We start from the raw sequence: 17,030 nt of genomic DNA, 5'->3' as shown, positions 1-17,030 counted from the left end.
TGAAATTTGTTTCTTTTTCTCACCACTTGAAATCAAAATGAAACATTTAATTTCAGGTCGAATGAAACGTTTTGCTTGACCTGGAATGACTTTTTTTTTTTTTACTTTTCAATTCACCAGAAATTTCATTTGTTGACTACTGACGCAAAATATCATCTTGTCAATTTTTGGAATTGTCAGTGAACCAAAAAAATCGGTTATGCGACTAGCTCTCCTCACAGCAGTCACTGAGTCTTTCCACTGACTTGCATCGACTTTCGATCAGGCCCTTACTGTAGTTATATTCATCGCCTTGTTACGATTTGCATTGCAGTCATGGGCCAGGACCACACTGTGCTACATGCTGCCCAAACATAAAAGAGAGAGATGGTCCCTGCACTAAGTATAAGACAAGAGACAACAGAGGGATACAAATAGGCAGACGGAGGAGCATGAAGAAACTGTTGGTCAGCAGGATAGACAATGGTCTCAGTACTCCAGCAGCCCATTTCTGTTCTACACAAACCTAGAGCCAAAGCAAGACTGAAGTAAACCTTCCCATGGCCACTCAGATTTGCCACATGCCTAGTCACATTTTTGTACAGTTGGGTTTTTTTTTCCAAATTTTGAAAGAAGCAGGAAAAAACGTTCATGAAAAATGTTCCCCTTTCTAAAAACAGCTCTTCCCAGCTGCCTGTCAGGGAAATCATCATGAAGCCATTCAACTCTGTACTTTGTGTAGCTGGTTTCACAATGGGCGAATGTCAAAAGTGTAGGCGCTTTTGTTGAGTTTGAATATGAATGTGAGGGCCAAATCCAGCCCTGAGGCAACTCCATTGAAATAACAGAGTTTTGCCTAGTTACAGTGCTGAATTCAGCCCAACGGGTTCATTTTCAAAGGAAAACACTGGATTCAGAAGCATTTCCAAATATGCAAGAGATTGTGGAGTTGCAGGTTGTGGGCACCACTGCTGACTGGCTCCACACTGCCGAGGTGTTCTCTCATGGCTAGGCCTGGCAGCAACCTCCTCTCTCACATCCTTTGCTGGCAGCATCTCCCACACTACATGGTCTGTCTCTTCTCAAGACTCAGCCCTCCTACCAGGCCAGACTCTGTCTCACGTCTTCTGAGGTAACAGAGTCCAGCAAACAAAAAAAGTCCAACACATCATTCCAAGACCTTGCGTCAGGTCTCTGGCATCTGGCTCTGGGCCCCATGATCTTTACACGCGTCTCTCAGGGCTTTCAATTGTCCTTATCCTCTAGTGTAAAGGGGCTTCATGCCTCATTCTCCATGGCTGGTAGGGGCACCTCTACACTGGTCCAGCCCAGGGACCATATAACCAGCAGCCAAGGTGCTCCATGTGATTCCTTGCTGCTGCTCCCTGGACCTGTTCCTAGCATGTCAACTGGCCTCTCCCACAACCTCTCTAGGTCTCTCCCTTCTCGCAGGTCTCTCCCCTGAAACCCCCCAATACACCCCCAATCAAAAGTACAAACTTAAACCAATTTCCGCCCTCCTCGGGCTTGACCTTTCAAAGCACTAAACATCCCTGTTATATTGACACTGCCCATGGGCCTCACTGCCCCATGCCTAGGGGCTGAAACATTGACTCCGGCCATTGGGCCATATTACCCTGTACCAGAGGGCTGTTATATGGACACTGGCTGCTAGGCCATATTGCCCTGGACCTGGGGGCAATTATATTGACTCTAGCTGCTAGACCATGCTGCCCTGAATGCAAGGGCTGCTGGAATTGACTCTGGCCACTAGGCGGCGCTGTCCTGTACGCAAGGCTGCCGTAACTGACTCCCCTGTATGCAAGGGCTGCTGTAACTGACTCTGGCCACTAGGCCGAGCTGCCCTGAACGCAAGGGCTGCTGGAAAGGACTCTGGCCGCTTTCAGCCTAAAGGTGGTTGGGGAGACTGTAATGGGGGTGGTATCACAACCCTGCCCCACCCCAAAAGGGGGACAGGGTGTGCATACCCCGCGACACATGGAGGAGAATGCAGGCAGCGATCAGACCCTGCCGAAAGGCCCGAGGGGGAGGAGATTATTATTAGACTAATCCTCCATCACCTGCCTACTTGTTGCTTTGCCCAAGATGGAGGCCGAGAAGATTTTGAAATGGATGCTGGAAAGTCAGCAGCATTAGACAACCCAGCAGCAACAGCAGGCCCAGCTGATGCGGCAGATCTCTAGTCAACGCCAGCTCCAGATAAGCGAGCATCACGAGCAGCAGCAGCTGCTTCGAGAGTTGGCGATCCAGCACCAGACTCAACAAGAACGCCTGATCCAGCAAATGGCTGTGTTGATGCTCCTGACCGGCGCGCCGAACCGCAGCCCAGTTGGACAGGACCCGGGGGCTCTTCCCCCCAGTCTGCCGATACGACTGTCAAAAACGGGGCCTAGCGATGACCCCAAGGTATTTTTGGTGACTTTCGAACGGGCGGCCCCTGCTGCCAGGTGGCCACCAGAGCACTGGGCTACCCTGTTAACACCCTGCCTGACAGGGCCGGCCCAAGCGGCCTACGGGGGGTTAGACCCGCAAGACGCCCTAGTATATGAGAGAGTAAAGGCCACCATCCTGGACCTGACAGGAATCAACCCTAACACGTACCGATGGCACTTCCTCCAAGAAAGGTACCTGCAGGGGGCTAGGCCCGGCTGGTAGCCCAATGTCTGAGGGACAACGCCTGGCGCTAGTTGGAGCCACAGAAATGGTCAGGGGTTCAATTAGCTGAGACCATTATCCAGATCCTCCCGGGTGGAGAGATGGAGTGGGTACAGCAGCACCGGCCGACGATGCTGGCAGAGGCCGTAGAACTAATGGAGGACTACGTGATGGCTGATGGACTGGAAACGTGGCCACGGAAGCCTGGGAGTGCAAGACGGAAGGATGGACTGGCTGGAGGCAGCTTTAACGAAATAGACCCAAGGGAATCATGACTCCTCCCCCGACCACCAGCTAAGCCCCCAACCCTCGAACGCCAGCACCCGATCGGCTGGACCCGGACCAACAGGAAAGGAGACCCTCAGGAGGGACAGAGTCTACTGAAGTCAGATCCTGGGAATGGGGGAACCTGTGACCATTGCTGGGAATGGAGCCAAGAGGGGCACTTTCAGCAAGACTGCCCCTACATGGATTATAGTTATGGGCAGGTCTGCGTAGCCAGCCCTTAGGGCAGGAAAAAGGGTCCGGAAAAACTCATAGTACTAGTTCAGGTGGAAGGAATCCCCACAACAGCCTTAGTAGACTCAGGCTGTAGTCAGACAATTATTCATAAGGGACTCGTTCCCAACCTTGAACTCTCCAGCGCAAGTATACACCTTCAGTGTATCCATGGGGATATACAACTTTACCCCACTTAAAGGTAAGACTTAAGGATAAGACTTGAGCCGGGAAGAAACCCTCCAAGTCGCCATGGCTCCCAGGTTAGCCTACCCTGTGGTGTTGGGACGAGACTGGCTGGAATTTTGGGAAATCTTGCAAGGCCACGGCTGACAACCTCTGGGAGGAGGAGACGCAGGATCAACAAGGGGGGAACTCTTCAGCCACTCCAGGGAACCCGACCCCAGAAAAGGACCATCTCAACCCCCTAAGCCGCCTGCCAAGACCCCCACCCAGGTACAGAGCACTTTGTCAAAGATGCCCAGTGGGAATGGGAGGTATAGGGACTTTGTACAGGAACAGAGGGAAGACCCATCTTTAAGTCAAGCCTGGGAGCAGGCAGCAACCCCAGACCAAGAGGGAGATGATACGACACCCCACACACCCCACAAGGACCACGGTTTAAGTTTCAAGGGGACTGCCTCTACCGAGTGCTGCAGGAACCCCAAACATGGAAGTCATCTGACAGCTCTTGGTGCCCCGGAGACTGTGCCAGAGCTTTCTGTATTTGGCTCATGCAGTACCTTGGGCAGGACACCTGGGTAGAGAGAAGACCCTTCAGAGGATAGCCTGCCCATTTTTCTGGCCTGGCATACACGAGGAGGTGAGGGATTATTGTGCTTCCTGCCCTGAATGCCAGCGGGCCGGACCTAAAGGGGTACCCAAGGCCCCCCTCACACCTCTCCCTGTGGTTGGCGTTCTGTTTGAATGAATTGGTATGGATCTGGTGGGACCACTAAAAAAGAGTCAGACAGGGAACTGGTTCTTCCTCGTACTGGTCGATTATGCGACACACTATCCCGAGGCCATTCCCTTACGCACCACTTCGGCCCCTAACATCGCGATGGAGCTAGTGAAGATTTTTGTTCGGGTTGGGATACCCAAGGAGATCCTGACTAATCAGGGCACCAATGTGTCCTCCAAATTGATAGCGAAGTTGTGTCGCCTCATGAACATTCAGACTCTCAGGACTTCGTGTGCCACCCACAAACCAGTGGGTTAGTCGAACGCTTTAATGGAACCCTCAAGTCAATGATCCGCAAGTTTGTAGAAGATGACCCCCGACATTGGGACACCTTATTGCTGCTCTACTGTTCCCTACACGCAAGGTCCCACAAGCCTCAATCAGGTTCTCTCCCTTTGAGCTCCTCTATAGGAGACAACCTGGGGGCATCTTGGACCTCCTGAAAGAGGACTGGGAGGCACAAGAAACACAGGTCCTGGGAACCACCCACTACGTGTTATGGCTCCGGGAGTGCCTGCAGGCCTTAGGCGCCTTCGCTCAAGAGAACTTGTTGTGAGCTCAGCGAACCCAGGAACAACAATATTATAAAGGGATGAAGGTATGCCATTTTGAGCCCAGAGACCAGGTTCTACTATTATTGCCCTCCACCGAATCAAAGCTATTAGCCAAGTGTCAAGACCTCTTTGAAGCGTCTCGCCGGGTAGGCCCAGTAGATTACGAAATCAGGCTACTAGAGTGACAGAAAGAAGTATGCATATACCACGTCAACTTGTTGAACGCCTGGATGGACAGAGGCCTTATTCATCACTCCCTCACCCCCTGAACTGGAACTGGGACTATTAGTAGGAGAACCCCTAGACCCAGGGCCAGTGATAATGGACAAGGACCTCAGCTCCACACAGCGAGCACAGCTACAATGTCTCATACAGGACTTCCCGGATGTCTTGTCAATGCACCAAGGATGGACTGATGTCATAAGCCACCATATCGCAACAACCCCGGGACAGAGGGTGAGGGACAACCATCGTCCCCTCCCCAGGAAGATGTGGGACACAGTCCACTAGGAATTGGAAATGATGCTTGAGATGGGAGTCATGGAGGAATCTCGGAGTGAATGATGAAGCCTGATTGTTCTAGTCCCGAAACCCAACGGCACCATCCACTCGTGTATTTCCGAAAAGTCAACGCTATCTCCTGGTTCGACGCATATCCAATGCCTCGCATTGAAGAACTCCTGGAGCAACCAGGGGGAGCAAAATATTTGTTGACACTGGATCTAACAAAGGCGTATTGGCAGATACCCCCGACGCCAAAACTCCAGGGCAACGACTGCCTTTCCCACACTATACGGCCTCTTCCAGTTCACAACCATGCCTTTTGGACTACACGGGGCAGCTGCCACTTTCCAGGGGTTGATGAACAAAGTACTGCAGCCTCATGACTGCTACATGGCAGCTTATATAGACAACAATCGTGATTTATAGTGGCAGTTGGGAGGACGACCTTTGACATCTAACCAGTGTTTTCAAGGCCCTTCAGGAGACTGGCCTCATGGCCAGCCCCGTGAAATGCCGTCTCGGGCAGGAAGAGGTGACGTACCTGGGGTATACAGTGGGAGGGGGCAAGTTACGGCCTCTGATTGATAAGGTCCTTCTCAAAGGACTTCATATTGCAAACGGATGCCTCGGCAGTGAGAGTAGGGGCCATCCTATCCCAGGAAATCAATGGGGAAGAACACCCCATTTTATATCTAAGTTGTTCCCTAGGGAAACGCACTATTCAATGATCAAAAAGGAGGCCTTGGTGGTAAAGTGGGCTATCGACGCCCTACGCTATTATCTGCTCGGCAGCTCCTTCACTTTGGTTACCGATCAGGCACCTCTCCGATAGCTCCACAGCATGAAGGACACTAATCCCAGGATTATGCATTGGTACCTCTAACTCCAACAGTATGATATCCGCGTCTGTCATTGGCCAGGTAAGGCTCACGCCAATGTGGACTTCTTCTCCAGGCTGGGAGGGGAGGAGAGGTAGATGGACCACTCGCCGAGGTCCCTCTTAAGGGGGGTGGGGTGTGATGGGGTGTGCAAGAGGGGGGCGAACGTCCTGCCCCTCAGACCATGCTGGGCATGCTCCAACTAATGCCTCAGTATAAAAGGGAGCAGCCCAGCTCATTCTCGGCTGACCGCTGGAGGGGAAGGATCTTGGGCAGAGGCTCCAGTCGAAGAGCCAACACAGCCTTTGCCTGCGGGAACCGGAGTCCCTGAGAGCCAGACCGGAAGGCTGCTGCCAACGGAGCTGCAGGGAATCACCCGCGCTGAGGAGCCCGGGAACCCCAATGCTCAATGGACTACGGCGCCTGGAAACATGGTAGGAAGTGGCCCAGGGAAGGTGTGAGAGTGGTACCTCCCACCCGAGTGAGGTCAGCTTGTTTCGGTGGGAGTCCCCGCTGACCCAGTGCCAGAACACTCCACCACTGTCAAGGCCTTCGGTCGAGGCCCGGTGGTGAGCCCCTGGTGGCAGCCCCTTTCCCCTCCCCGGATACTAGACATTGGGCCCCACTGCCCCACACCTACGTGCTGCAATATTGACACTGGCCATTGGGCCGCATTACCCCGGACCAGAGGGCTGTTATATGGACCCTGGCTGCTAGGCCACATTGCTCTGCGCCTGAGGGTGGTTATATTGACTCTAGCTGCTAGACCATGCTGCCCTGAACGTAAGAGCCGCCATAACTGAGTCTGGCCACCAGGCCACGCTGCCTCAAATGCAGGGACTGCTGGAAGTGACTCTGACCGCTTTCAGCCTAAAGGCAGTCGGAAAGACTGTTGTGGTGGTGGTATCACAACCGCACCCCGAAATGGGCGTGGGGTGTGCATACCCCTTGTTCATCACTGGAGTCTGCTTCACCCCCACTGGCTGCTCCATGTCTCCCCTCGCCTCCTGCCAAAAGTCTCTGCTTCATCTGTAATTACGCCTGGCTCCAGTTGCAGCCAGGTGGGGTCAACTGGCCTCTCCAGACCACATTAACCCTTTCACCAACGCTGTGGGATAGACACCCCGTCCCGCACACTAACGGCCCATCTTGGAACATGCTCTCCAATGGAAAGATGGTCCGATGTGTAAAATCCCGAGGGGACAGTAATTTTAATGCATCACCATCATAGCAGATCCCAAAGGGACACAGCCTCCTTGCTGGTCGAGCACCACCAGGATCGATCCCTAGCTAGGTCCTTAAGATGGTCTAGCTGGATGTTCAGTCTGTCCAACACTGGCAGTCTTATCACATCACCAATGCTCTTGGCAACTATGTGACTGCCAGCCATGTAATGGTGTTCCTTGGTAAACATACCTTGCAACTTAATTAGAAACAATTAACGGCACTTCCAAATTCAAAGGGCCGTGAGGGGAGGAAAATGATGCATAAACCAGGATTTTCAGCAACATTCAGAACCATCTAAAGCTAAAAAGCCTTTAAAGCTAATAATCTAAAAACTCACTTAGGCCTTGATGGAGCAAGGTACTTAAGCAGATGACTAACTTTAAGCAGGGGAGTAGTCCCTGTGATGGGTGCCCACCCCACACCAGGCCTGGAGGGGTTAAAGTGGCTAGGCAGGCCAATTAACTGCCCAGGCTGCACCTGAGGAAGGAGACAGGGAGCAGGCCACCAATTGGAAATGGCTCTCAGCTGGGCAGGACCAGGAATATAAAACCCAGGAGCTGCAAGCAGCAAGAGGCTGTTAAGAAGTAGTCTGCAGTCACTCCCAGAAAGGTGGAAGCCAGATAAGTCGGAGGAAGTCCAGGGAAACAGTAGCCGGGGGTAGGACTGTACAGACCTTGGCTGCTTGTTATAGGTCCCTGGGCTGGAACCCAGTGTAGAGAGCGGGCCTGAGTTCCCCTCCCAGCCACTGGGGAGTGGTACAGGGCACTAGAGATGCCGGCTGGACAGCTGGTCCAGAAGGACTTTGGTTTCCCTGGAAGGGGAGAACTTTAGTGACCTGGCCGGAGGGCCAAGCCACGAACAGGAAACTGCAGCTCTGGGAGTGAGAGGGGCTGCAGGGTGAAAGAGTCAACAGGTAGCGACACCGCCAGAGGAGGGCAGCGCCTGGCAAGAGTTAATCCCCAGAGCCACCAAGGAAGTCCAGGGAAACAGTAGCCGGGGGACGCCGTGTCCAGCCCATTGCTGCTTGTGATATTACCCTGGGCGTGACGGTCTTGTGTAAGGCACCAGCCTGGAGATGTGGGTTCAATCCCTGGCTCTCCCACAGGCTCCATGTGTGACCTGGGCAAGTCACTTGGGCCCAGCCCCATGGAGCTATTCAGGCACCTAACTTCTACTGATTTCAGTGGAAGTCAGGAGGCTAAATACCTCTCTGGGTCTGTTGAATTTCTCCTTGCCTCAGGAAGATAACACTGCCTTTGTCTGCGTAGACTGTAAACTCCTTGGTGTACTACGGGACAGCACTACCACAATGGGCCCCCAATCTCGGTTGAGGGCTCTCCCACAATACTACTAATACAAAGTGTGTGTTTTGCTGGCTGTTGCAGGTTCATTTGTGGGATACTGTAGGGGATGTATGTAGCTGCATGCACGGTAAAACCAATCAATTTCTATGCTTTGGTTGAAACGTGCCATGTTTTTGTAACCTATTCAGGCTTGGACGTGCCATTGGCTGGCAATTCTATAAGCGTACAATGGGATGAATAAAGGAGCCAATTTAAATATGCCAGGAGGGGGAAAAGCCCTATAGGCTTACTTTTAATTAATGTTTATTTGCCCTTAAAATTAATTTCTTTAAGGAATTGTTACCAGTGACTCAATTTGTTTGTGTCTGGACCATTCACAAATAACCAACATTTATCAATTCCGCTATTAGAAATTAATTAAAGAGTTGGCCTTAATAAGAAAATAGTTATGTTTCTGCTTAAATGGTTAATCTGCAAAATTAAATGTTCTTGCATTAACTTTGGGAATGTAGAATTTAATTAAGTTGAATAAAAATGCTTACAGTATCAGGACGTATTATACATTATTTAATTAGTTCCCCATCCAAACACTAACTCCAAAGGCAGTTTTCAGCTAAAGTATGCTGGACTCAAAGCAGCTAATGAAAATTATGATAGCGTGACAGCAGGTGTGCTTCTGTACACAACACCTTCCAACTGCAAACACAGAAATGAGCTCCTAATGCCTCCTTGAATCAACGATGTCAATAGCTTTACATTGCAGTCCTAACTTCCTTCCTGTGGCAGATTTACTTTGACTTCACTGGGAGTTTTGCCTGAGTAAGACTTGCAGGATGAATGAGGATTTTAGGGATCAAATTGTCTTGGGAAATGTCCTGGTGAAATGATGCATGCAAGTTAGCTGTATATTTGGTCCGAATCAAAAGACAAAATGTCGCGAGCATTTTTTTCAGTTCCTCTTTTGTTCAGCATTTGAACCACGTCAGCCAGCTGGTTGACAAATGGGCGGAAAACGTTGTGAAATTTTAGATGCCATTTTTTTCATAAATTCATAGTTCCAAGGACTATTGTGATCATCTAGTCTGATCTTCTGTATATCACGAGCCATAGAACTTCCCCAAAATAATTCCTGGCAGGGCTGTCCCTCGCTATTCTCAGGCCCTATGCAGCCCCCCCGCGGGGAGTGTGTGTGGGGAGACAGGCCTCCTTGGGGGAGAGGAGGGGCGGGCTCCAGGCCTCCACAGGGGGGGCGGGGCTGTCTTGGGGGGCAGGGGAGAACCACTCCCCAGCACTCACCAGTGGCAGGGCAGGGCTGGGGCTGGGTAGCTGCACTCCCACTGCCGGTGAGTGCAGCCCCGGCCCTGCTGCAGAGCTCAGGGGAGTGGGGGCGGGTCTGGGAAGAGGCGGGAAGAGGCAGGGAAGGGGCGGGGCAGGGGCAGAGCAGGGGCGGGGGCCCTGAGGAAGAGCCGGAGCAGGGGCTGGAGCAGCACGCAGCTGTGCAGAGCATCAGGTGCCCCAAATTTCCTGGTGCCCTACGCAGCTGCGTACTTTGCATATCGGTAAGGACGGTCCTGATTCCTGGAGCCAATCTTTTAGAAAAACATCCAATCTTGATTTTAAAAAGTGTGAGTGACTGAGAATTCACCACAATCGTTGATCAGTTCTTCCAATGGTTAATTAGCCTCAGTGTTAAAAACTCTGCTCTGCATTGGCCAGGAATCATACAATCATAGAAACGTAGGGCTGGAAGGAACCTTGAGAGGTCATCCAATCCAGACCCCTGGGCTGTGGCAACACAGTAATAACGGGGGGGCGGGGGGCAGTGAGAGGATGTTGACTAGCTCCTAGTAACTATGAAGCCAATAAGCTGATAAAATAATGGCTACTTATCAAAAACGCAAGCCCCAATCAATTAACCAAGTAGCAAACAGGCAACATATTGTGCTTATGCTCAACTATGACTAGAACAGAATAGAAAAGGAGGAAAAGGGAACTTTCTTCACGACTCTAATCATCTGAGCCGTGAGGCAAAACTGGAGTCACACCTATTACTTTTGATGTTGCTATTTTTAAATAGTTGGGAGGCACTCAAATACTACAAAAAGAACAAGGAGTACTTTATTTGGGCCCACGAAAGCTTATGCCGAAATAAATGTGTTAGTCTCTAAGGTGCCACAAGGACTCCTCATTGTTTTTGCTGATACAGACTAACACGGCTGCTTCTCTGAATCAAATACGACAGTAATGGGGCTATATTAGTACCTAGATAGAGCCCATACACTTATGTATATAGAGTTGAAACCTATGTAGAACATATCTTATATCACCCCATTATAATGTCCCACCGTTTCTATTGCATATTGAGATAGACATTTATTTCTATCCACAAAAGACATCTGAAAATCTCTTGCAATCCTGTATCCCTTCTGTAGGAGATGTGTCAAGAGAACTGTTTGATCACATGCAGTCCCTCTCCTTTACCTCCTTGAAAAAAGAACAGGAGTACTTGTGGCACCTTAGAGACTAACAAATTTATTAGAGCGTAAGCTTCGTGGACTACAGCCCACTTCTTCAGATGCATATAGCTATATGCATCCGAAGAAGTGGGCTGTAGTCCACGAAAGCTTATGCTCTAATAAATTTGTTAGTCTCTAAGGTGCCACAAGTACTCCTGTTCTTTTTGCGGATACAGACTAACACGGCTGCTACTCTGAAACTTTACCTCCTTGGTCTTCCTCATGTCCCTTTTCCAGCATTGCATTCATGTTGCTTAAACAGATCCCAGTGAATGCCCTTCTAGTCCTACTCAATACACTTATCCCTTTTGTACTGGTGCATTTTTTTTTTAGTCAGGGTGTTTTATCTCCACATTGTCCAAATCGCCCTCCAGAACTCTCATGTCCAGCAGTGGTAGCAGGGAGTCCACGGGGAGCATCAGACTAAGTCCCAAGGAAAAGTCCAATTCTGAATAGGTTTGTGAGTCTAGTCCCTCTGTCATTGCCACAACCCATAAAAGCCTGCTTACCTGCTGTCAGCCTGCGTTGCGGTGCCATTTGGGAGAGGAGGTGGGGTCACCTCCACATTCTTCTGAGGCTGTCAATAGTGCTATAGTCTGGTGTCCGTCCAACCCAACTTTGCACCTAGACACTGTGGGCCTGAATTTCAGTACTCTAAAGACTTGTCCACGCAGTAGAACTGTACCACTTTAACTAGCCTGGGGTAGTCAAAGCAGTACAACCGTCCAGTGTGGACACAGATATACCAATATAGCTATTCCTGGATGGAAGGGGAATAAGCATTAGCAGTATAAGGCGTCATTTTACCAGCATGTGCACTAGGGTGGTACCGCTGTAGATACATCAGTAAAAAAAAATCACACCCCTAATAGAAATGGTTATATCAGTACAAAAACTGTGGACTGCCTAAGCCCCACCCTGACAATGTAAAGGTGACTTAGCACTGATGTAACTTATAGTTATATTATTAAATTACACATCATTGTAAGGCCTGTTTACACAGCTGGAGCAGTGCAAAGGGGCCTTCGTATAAATGAGAATCAGTCCCTGTGATCTTTTACAGCCTTGAAGTAGCTCCAATGGCCTGAATTTTCATTTATCCAAAGGTGTCTTTACATCATGTTGACAGTGTAAAAGGACGTTGAAGCAGATGTCAATGTACACTACTCGAAGGCCTCTTCACAGTACAAGAGCTGTGCAAAAGGTCCTTCATATCAATGAGAACCAGGCCTCAAATATATAGCCAGAGAACTTATCCTTTCCTCTTCTCCAGACTTCACCCAGGGACAATAACGAAGATGCCACGTCGGGGTAAATTCGCTGTTAGCTAAAAAATAAATCCGTTTTCATCCGCCCTCATACATGGTTTGTAGTTAGACAAAAGAAAAACATCGGCTCTCAGCATTTTTCAGTTTGTGGCGTCTTTCCAGACTCCCGAGAGTAATTTCTAAGAGTAACGAGCTGGGGATGAAATTGCGGGGGGAGGAATTGAGTTTGGTTTGCGGGTTTAGTTGATTTGTTACCTGGGAAGGTTCGAAAGCTCACTCACGTGCAGAGAGAGAGACATCGTTGGCGCCTGTTCTCTAATCCCTACGGACGTCTGCCGAGCGCTTCGCAAGACACACTAGGTAAACCAGGTGCTGTGTTGCATTGCAGAGGGAATGGAATAGAAATAGGTGAGAGTATTTGCACTGTTAGGAATAATTACCCATGCAGGGGGCCAGCAGTAACGCTCTGACAGGCCTTTTGCTATTTATCAGACTAATTGTATGCAGGTAACTATATAGCAGTGGAACCAGCAAACCTCCTATCCCGCGACCCTGGGTTCATACTCAGGCATTCAGGGCTTCAATACTATCGTTAGCTGAGCTGGTCAAACTTGTTTTGCACAGAGAAAGCTCTCATTTGAGGGTCATAGTTCTGAGAGCCCAGACAGGGATCAAATAAATAGGGCATTTGACTCATATGCAACTGATCGGCATTCTAAGGCTGCTGTATGACCCTCGGTATGTCGTTTCATTTCTCTGTGCCTCAGTTTCCCCTCCCACCCTTTTGTCTCTCTGATGATAAGATTTGAATAATAAATTCGCTGGGGCAGGGACTGTTTCTAGCTAAGTGTTCATAGTGCACCCAGCTAAATGGAGCCCTGATTGCCAGGGGTTGGCCTCTGTGTGCTATTGTAATACTGCCATAACTCCTACGCCACAGGGAGGAGTCAGTAACCCATGTTGGGGGAGGTTTATGGTGAACTAGAGGTGCCCAAAATAACAATGCCGTGAAGTTTCCAACTTAATTGGCACTTGCGAAAGCCTCTAAATATCTGTAGTTCCTATAGGACTTGCAGGTGTCCTCCCTCAGGAAACCCGTCTGGCCTTTCCGATACAATAACAAGCACATGATGTAGGCAGAACTAAGGTCACCATGATCTACTCTGTAGTGCAGTTAATCAGTTGCCGGAAGAGTTGCCCCGGAAAAGAGAACGCAGCCAGGGAACGGAAATAAGAGCGAATATATTGATCCAAAGAGTTTGCCTTGGGGCAGAGCCAGTAGTGCTGATGGACATTTTTCATTAAGATGTTTTATTGACAAAAAATGCCATTTTTGTCCAAATAAAAACATTTAGAAAAATGTGTTGATTTAGACAATTTTGGAAAAAATAGAAAAGAAGCATTTTAATAATATCAAAATGCCCCTTTTTGACTCTTTCAGGACAGAACGCTTTGATTTTTCATTCCAAAATTACTTTTCTAAACAAAATTCTTTGTGTTTGCATAAACAACTCCAAAGGTTTAAAAGGCTGGGATTGGAATGAAATGTTTTGATTTTTATTGCAACAAAATTGGCCAGAAACGTGGTTCAGAATTTCATTTTGTGGGAAATGTCAGTGTTTTTTGGTTTGATGTGGTGGTTTTTCGTTTGTGATGGAGAACAACATGAAATCATGGGTAAGGTTTGAAACCTGTCCATTCGTTTGGGTTTATTTCTCTGTCTCCCCGTCATTTTGTCCATGGGGAAGGTATAAGGGATACCATTCCACTGAGGTCAGAGGCCGGTGACTGGCTGGCTGATTAGCCCTCCCAGCTGCACCCGGGGAGAAGACCCGCAACTTAATTGGCAGGTCCTCATAAAAGGAGAAGTAGAAAATGCAGGGAAAACAGCAAGCAACTGCTGGGAGGAACTGCTGCATGAAACAAATGGACAGAAGGGAGGCTGCGGAAAGCCCTATTATCACAAAGGCTCTGAGGTCAGAGCCAGGAACTTCTGGGATGATGAACTCATGGTGTGAGGGACAGAGCTGGGGAAGGGACCAACTCTGAAGGGAGAATCTGTGAAGTTTTGATCTTGTTTGTTGAGGAGATGTGAAAGAAAAGAAAAGAGAACCCCAACGACTCACCCTGCTGGAAACTACCTTTCCCGGATTGTGAGAAGGCTCCAGACAAAAGCACCACATGGAGGGGGCTGCCTCAGCTAGAACAGGCCTGGGTCCAACCCACCGGCCCCAATCCTTCACAGTCCATCAGTGTCATTTCCCCTTTCTTTTCCAGAGCGAAAAGGAGGGAAAATCTTCCCATGGCCCAGAAAAGAAGCATGACGTTAAAAACAGAAATGGGCCCGGACTGCGAAGTCCAAGACCACATTCAGGCTTTGCCCATGTTTGGATCTGGGATTTTACGGTCAGGCAGGCAGGCAGGCAGGATGGCCTAGTGGAAGGGGCACGGGCTGCGGACTTTCGAGATCAGGGCTTAGTTTCCAGCTCTTCCACAGATTCTGTGTGCCGCCTTGGGCGAGGCCCAGGTCTTCAAAGGCATTTAGGTGCCTAAATCCCTTTGAGGGCCTGGCCTGAGTCTAGCTGAGGATAATAGCATTGCCCTCCAGGGGTGTTGTGAGAATAATGGGTGTGGAATACAAAGATATTATGGTGATGAGAGTCCATCGATAGCCCATCTCTAATAAAACATAATGGAACATTTAATTTTGGGGAGAAAGATTAAGGAACGATCGGATAATCTAACCAGGCGTATCCCGATCTGAGGGATAACCATTGTACTACTGCCCACAATGCTGACCTGTAAGTAAAAGAGTAAATAACATTCCCGGGACCTATGTACTGTGTCTCCTTCCTGTACCAGCAGGCCCTTTGTTTCCATGCTGTGGCTGCTTTACGTAAGTAAATCATTTCTTTCTCTCTGCTGCTGTATCTCCCCAAGAGGACTACCTGTAATTACGGCAATTGCCGAACTTTCGGTAATTGCCGTCATTATGTGCATTGTGAGGCGCAGAGCGGTCTGTTCCAGACTGGCATGATTGACAGAGGAACCGTGTCACTTCCATGAATGCTCGTCTAGCGAGGCCCCATCACCCTGCCTGCCTCGTGCCCTTTGCTTAGGGAAAGTTAGTGAGTAGACGTGAATTGGGTCCCCGGCCCCCTGCTGTATTCCCAGCGTATTCCTGCTGTATTCCCAGTGTGCTCTGGACGCTAGACACCCATGGTCAGACTTTCCTAAGTGCTCAGGTCCAGCAGCAATGTTGTTCTGAAGCGGGGGCGGGGGGAGGATTCTCTGTTGTTCCTAACGGGGGGGGGGGGGGGGGGGGGGGGGGGGGAGTGGGGAATTCTCCATTGCTGGGCCGCTCCCAGCTGGCGGCTCGAAGGTGTCGGCTATCAGCGCACCGAGGCTCTAGGGTTCACCCACACCGCTCTCATCCCCGTGCTTGTCGCTCGGTGTGCAGTCAGCTGTGTGCGTCTAGGTGGGGACCGTACAGCCTGCAGCTATTGGAAAGAGACAGGCAGCGTTGCGGGCCCCTGCACAGCCCCCTTGGAGGGACGACAAGGGGCAGCACAGCAGAGCGAGCGGTGAGCCCTCCAGAGCAGCAGGCCCTCCCTAAAGATCGCAGCGGTCAGAGCCTGGTTTCCCTGTGGACTTTGCAGGGTTTCAGGGCCACCACCCCTCCCCCCTGGAGGGGGAGACCGAGACCCCAGCCTGTAACAAACATCCAGGCTGCAGTAAGTAGGGTTGCCAGCCCTCCAGGATTGTCCTGGAGTTGCTGGGAATTAAAGATTAATCTTTAATTAAAGATCATGTCATGTGATGAGTACGTCCAGCCAAAATTGGCACCCCGACGGGTAAGGGAACGCCGTGAGCGCTGGAAGGCCTCTCTTTCAAAACACAAACCGGACTGCAATGGGCACCTCTCCAGGAGCTTTGGTTCATTCGTTATGGGTCTGATGCAAAGCTGCTGGAGTCATAGAATCTCATGGTTGGTAGGAACCTCAGGAGATCACCTAGTCCAACCCCCTGCTCAAAGCAGGACCAATCCCCAGACAGATTTTTGCCCCAGATCCCTAAATGGCCCCCTCAAGGATTGAACTCACAACCCTGGGTTTAGCAGGCCAATGGAAAGACTCACATGAACATCACTAGCGGATGAAATGACTTGCCCAAGGGCATGCAGCAAGCCAGAGCCAGTCTAATACAGACTAATACAGACCACTAACTCTTCTTTTGCAGCAAAGACACCAGCAGCAGTCAGTTCGGCTTTAAACCCTGCTACTTGTTCAATGCATCGCATTGTAACCAGTAGTGACTGGAGAACAATGAGAGGAATTATGTAACACTTAAGACTTTGCCAGTGGCAGAGTCGTTCTGCTCATCTCATCCGCTTATAGGTGGCATGCAAAGATTTTGCAAGGGAATAAAATTAACTCCTTGTAGCATCACACTCAGCATGGAACGTTTGTGCATCACTGAAAAATACACATGCAAATGCAGTTTCAAATCATAAAGAGCTCATCATGTATAAATATGCAAAATACTGCCCACATAGTAGAGTTACCATCAACAGGTCAGGGTTCGATTATTAACCGTTATTATTGCTTTCTTACTGCGGCTGCTTTATTTCTGGAGCCTGGTCTTTGGACAGAAGCGTGACCC

The sequence above is a fragment of the Trachemys scripta genome, chromosome 6 (genome assembly GCF_013100865.1).
Source record: "Trachemys scripta elegans isolate TJP31775 chromosome 6, CAS_Tse_1.0, whole genome shotgun sequence".
Classification (NCBI taxonomy): domain Eukaryota; kingdom Metazoa; phylum Chordata; order Testudines; family Emydidae; genus Trachemys; species Trachemys scripta.
This window is presented reverse-complemented; position numbering follows the sequence as displayed.